General features: G+C 38.0%; 1 long non-coding RNA gene across 1 annotated transcript; it reads right to left on the minus strand.

Annotated features, from left to right (window-relative positions):
• Positions 1 to 6: 6 nt before the first annotated feature.
• Positions 7 to 1,072, minus strand: LOC125780305 (uncharacterized). Its single transcript, XR_007423725.1, has 3 exons — positions 358 to 1,072; positions 260 to 296; positions 7 to 201 (listed from the first exon to the last, which is right to left on the minus strand). It is a non-coding gene; the product is annotated as an uncharacterized LOC125780305 (long non-coding RNA).
• Positions 1,073 to 5,779: the final 4,707 nt, after the last annotated feature.

The following is a 5,779-nucleotide window of genomic DNA, read 5'->3' on the forward strand; positions in this document are numbered from 1 at the left end:
GATCAGTCGCTCATTTGTAAACATGCTGTGGGAAAATACGTTGCTCTCATTTGTAAATATGGAGTGGTAAAACGTTGCTCTCACTTCCCTCTTCATGTTTGCCCGCGATGATCCCCTCACCTAGCCCTCAAAATGTGCACTCGTGCCCGCACGGGCAAAATGCCACTGAGGGCTAATGTGCCCATCCCTGGTCTAGGGTATCTGCAAAAATTAGTGGTCATTTAAAGTAATAGCACACTTGTTTTTGTATAAGACTTACCGGGAGACTGGAACTGCACTTTTAATCTGATTGGAGGCTAATCACAAAATTAGATAAGTACAAAAAAATCGTTTCAATAGAATTTATTTGGCACTTACCTGCCCCTTTTTGGCAAATTTATATAAAACAAAATAAAAACTAAATAGGAATTTCCCCAGGTAACAGCGAATCAAAACGTGCACTCAATTCTTTTTTGCCGTTTTGATTTAGTCTGTCAGCTGTTTTTTGTTTTGTTTCTCCTTTTTCTCCTTTCTTCATTTTGCTTTGGTTACGGCATTGCCAACCATCAAAATATAAGTAAGGTTTGTTAGGGCAAAGACTGAACGTACCCACTGACAGATGTTCCCAACTATTCTCTGGCAGAGTCATGGCCTCTGAGAACAGTTTGGGATGTACACCAGAGAATCCTTTTCGGAGGAACTCCAAAATCTTGAGAACGCCTCTGTTGCGTCAAGCGACAAGATATATATGTATATTTAAACCTGAAATTAAAATTAAGAAAAATGAATTATAAAAAAATTATAAAATATTGAATTTTTTAAATTATTGTATACTTACCTTAATTATGCATTCGTACTACTAATCTACTACTTACCTTAATACTTACCATAATCTATTACAATATTGAACGAAAAGTTGAAGATAATTATATTTACCCCTTTTAATACATATTTATATTACCACTACTCTAAGCCGTTAGTTTTAAGTTAGGCTTAGCAATTAGATTAAGTAAAATAAAGAACTATTGTATTTGAACCATCGAATCGTACGCACGCGTTTTCATTTTTATCGTGACAGGCAATTAGACTTATTAATTTTGTATATTTGTGTATATTTTCGCTTCTCAAAAACGCTTGAGAATTTTTCATGGCGCCCGAGCAGGAACTAAGTGCGTGAACTTAGTATACATTTAATTTCTTTCGTTTTCGTTTATTAACTAATTATCGTTACTAATTGCCTGTCAACTGGTTCGGTTTTCGGTCTTCGGTAAAGTGAAGTGGGAATAATCACCTAAAACAATAAAATAAAGACAATAACATACATATAGTGGAAATGACCAAGCAGTGATATTGATACCTAAATAAGGAAAAAATTACAAAACATAAAACTAAAGTGAAAATAAAAAGAAAAAGTGGCGGGAAAAGTGTTAATACTAACGTGAATACTCGACAAAGAAAAATTACAGTGGCCAAATATAAACGCAAATATGCATAAGTGAAACCGAAAATATTAAACATAATATAAAAACCAAAAAGGAAGCAATATATATCCATACATATATATTCGTATAAGTATATACGCGTGTACAGTGAAGCGGAGTGCTAATACTTACCCATATATTTACCTAAGCTTGATAGAAAAAAAAAGGGAAAAATAATAATTCAAGCACATATATATACATATATAGAAATACATAAAAAAGTGGTACTTATATACTTACATATATAGAACGTTAAAGTGGAGTGAAGTGACATGTACAGCGGCAAATCTTCAAAAAAGGAACATAGGAAGTGAGAAAATAGAATACTTACATACATATACATACATACATATATACGCGTATACGTGACGTGGAGTAGGTGCGGTACAGTGTGTTTCACGTTAATAACACCAAGTGGTTCAAAATAGTCTCTAAAAGTAAGAAAAAATTAAAATTAATTACATATATACATTGTGCCAAAGTGCCGTATGACAAAAATTAAGAGTTAACCGTGAAGTGCCGTTAAAAACTACCTCAACAAAATACCGCTTTTTGAGCCGTAAGAGTGAGGTACCACTATTAAATATTTACCGCTTCCAGTGCCGCTACCAAACCCCGTAAATATATAGTGCCGCTAAGTGTCCAATTTTGCTACGTCAACTCCATCACATCGCTGCCATCATTTACTGCTGCCATAAGTCTCTGCTGCCATCAGTCGTTGCTACCATTAACCGCTGCTGCCATCATTCGCTGTTATCGTACCGCTGCTGCCATCAAACCGCTGCTGCCTTCGTCGCCGCTGCCATCAAGCCGCTGCTACCATCAACGTCGCTGCCGTCGTGGGAATGAGCTGCCGCTGCATTCTCTGCAAAAGGGACGTAAGCGCCGGCAAACAGCCGACGCACCAGGTAACGAGTGCGGATTATTGAAAGTGGTGCAAACAAACGAAAATTCAAATAAACAACAAAGTGCACACTTTCAATTTTTGGCTCTCCCTTTTTTTCACTATATTGACATTCTTACATACATACATATACATATAACAATATATACATACATATATTATATATTATACAATTGAACCCTACGTATGTTTACATCTAAATGTATAAATTTGAAGTGAATCAAAGGGATTTTGGGATTTTGTGGTAGCCCTTTATTTTAAAATAAAGGTGAAAATGTCTTATTTCAAAATTGAATTATTATATATTTTTTCGCAATTTTTTCGAACCGCGTTTGCAATTATCGGTCGTTTTTTCGCAATTTTTGTCGATTTTCGTTCTGACATTTTCCGTTTAAATTACTTTACTGTGCTATTGCTCATTTTGCGCATTTATTGGTTTGGCTTTCGTATACTTGAGAATCGATATTATTCTTTTTTTCTCGTTTTCGTCACCGATTCCAAATATATTTGTTGCCAACCTTTATTGCTAGTGGTTTGGCTTTCGTATATTTGGGAATCGACATATATTTTTTCATTTTCGCCATATCGATTCTTGGTATATCTGTTGCCAACCGTTATAGTCTTTTTTCGGAAATTTAATTTAACCAACGCAAAATGAGCACGCCAAAGCCAACTCTCGCAAGCCTGTCTCCAAGTAAGGAGTTGACGGACTTAAAATCGTTAAGACGTCAAAGAACGGTTGCGAAGAGTAGTATTTTGCGCATTAAAACGGGCCTTCTTGAAAAGACAATGTCTTTAGATCCAATCGAATTGAAATGTGGACTAGATATATTAAATTCACATAGTGAAAAATTAATGAAGTGCCAATCAAAGATTGAAGAAATTGATGAGGACGACATGGCCCGAGGGGAGTTAGAGGACATAATCGTTGAAACGAAGTCCATAATAAAGTCAATTTTAGCAAAAAATAAAAATTCACTTGCCGAAACCTCTTTCGTAGCTTCTCACAGCTCAAGGCTCCCTAAAATGAATTTGCCGAAATTCAAGGGAGAATACTCAGAGTTTAAAAATTTTATGAGTTTGTTTGAGAGCTTGGTTCATAACGATCCAAATATACCAGATATTGAAAAATTTAACCATTTGGTAAATTGTCTATCTGGAAAGGCTTTGGGAACAGTTAAAGCGTTTCAGATGTCGGATGAAAATTATGCGAAAGCGTTGGCAAGTCTCAAAAAAGTTTATGATAATAAATGTTTGATATTTTTCAATACAATATCTAAACTTTTTGAGCTGCCAACAATCCCAAAGCTTTCTGCGCCTTCCCTGCGTTCAATGATTGACGAAGTGTCAGCGGTACAAATAACGAACGCAACAATCATACACATTGTAATGACAAAGGTTGACCCTGCCACCCGATCCAAATGGGAAGAAGCGCTTGACTATGACAAACTGCCACTGTGGAAGGACTGTGAAGCCACCATAAATAGGAGATACCAGCAACTATCAGCGGAAGGAGCATCACACTCTAGGACGAAGCCCATACCCACAAGCAATGTGCATCATGTTAAACAACAACATATGGATAGGACCAAATCGGCGCTGGTTGCTGCAAATACGAGGCAGCCTCTTTGCCAACAGTGCAAATCGAGGGATCACCATTTGACTGCCTGCCCCACCTTCAAGGCGCTTCCGGTGCAGCAGAGGTTCGAGTTCGTGAAATCGGTGCCCCGTTTATGCAATCGATCCCATCACTCGCTGTTGCACCAGTATCCAGTGTCCTTCCCCGTTGTACCTCATCCGCAACCATCAACCACACATGCCATGCATACAGCCAGTATGCCGGATCGGGTCATGTTGGCAACAGCAGTAATTCTAGTGAGGACCAGCTGCGGAGATTACCTGCCTGCGAGAGCCTTGCTGGACTCAGGCTCCCAGGTCAACTTTATGACGGAGGACTTGGCACAAAAGTTGCGGATTCGACGTCAGCATAAAACATTAAGTGTAATAGGAATTGGCAATTCCAATACAAAAGTGGGGTCAAAACTAAACGCGTTTGTCAAGTCGCGGTTAAATAATTTTGAATTTTCGGCGTGATTCTGGGTAATGCGGTGCATTTCGGCAAATCATCCAGACCATAACATCAATGTTAATGGCTGGAAAATTCCGCACAGTATTGAATTGGCGGAACCAGAATTCCATAAATCTAAAAAAGTGGATATCCTATTGGGTGCTGAAACATTTTTCGACCTTTTAGCTGTTGGTCAAATTAAAAATGGTCCTAACCAACCAACACTTCAGAAAACCCTTTTAGGATGGATTGTATCTGGCAAATACGTCAGCAATCTAAGTTCTCCTCCCAAATTACATAGCACATTATGCCAAGCTGAAGAAGACTTCACGTCAATAGATTCAGTAGTCCAAAAATTTTGGGCTCTAGAAGAATTACCTTCAGAATCAAATGGCATCAAATTCTCACCAGAGCAACAAGGGTGTGAAAATTTTTTCGTAAAATACAACTCAAGTATTGCCTTCAGGACGGCTTCAAGTCAGAATGCCTTTTTAAAGCTGGCCGTAAGTTACTCGGTCATTCATATGAAACCGCAGTTCGGCGGTTTCAGGCCCTGGAGAGAAGGACATTAAAAGATCCAGACCTTCGCAACATGTATCTGGACTTTATGAATGAATATAGAGCATTGGGTCACATGAGCCCAACGAACAATAAGATCCCGAGTGAGCCACACTACTTCATTCCGCATCAATACGTTTTAAGGCCCGAGAGCACAACAACCAAATTACGTGTTGTATTTGATGCTTCAAGTCGATCTTCAACTCAAATAGCGTTGAATGAACTTTTGATGGTAGGTCCAACCATCCAAGAAGAGTTATACTCAACTCTTCTTCGTTTTCGCTTACATAAGTATGCACTAACAGCGGACATTACTAAAATGTACCGTCAAATAATTATGCATGAAGAAGACAGAAATTGTCAGCTTATTGTGTGGAGAGAGCATCCTTTTGAGCAAATTCAAATTTTTCGTCTTAACACCGTAACATACGGCACTGCGCCTGCTCCATTTCTCGCAACACGGTGTTTGCAAATGCTCAGTGATGCCAATACAATTAAATACGCACTCGGTTCATTGGCCATCAAAAGAGACTTTTATGTTGATGAACAGGGTCCGAAAAAAATTTTGAGTCTCTAGATCTTTTGAGAATTGAGGTAATTAAAATATTAAACTCGGCAGGATTCACCTTAACGAAGTGGTTTCGAACCACCCTAAATTTTTCGACTGTGATTGCACTGAAAAGTCATTAAGCTTCAATGACAAAAGTTCCACTAAAACGTTAGGAATCCAGTGGTTGCCGAAAGAGGATTTGTTTCGATTTGTTTTAGATGACAATTTTAATAATCTGC

This window comes from Bactrocera dorsalis, unplaced genomic scaffold (assembly GCF_023373825.1).
Source record: "Bactrocera dorsalis isolate Fly_Bdor unplaced genomic scaffold, ASM2337382v1 BdCtg472, whole genome shotgun sequence".
NCBI lineage: Eukaryota > Metazoa > Arthropoda > Insecta > Diptera > Tephritidae > Bactrocera > Bactrocera dorsalis.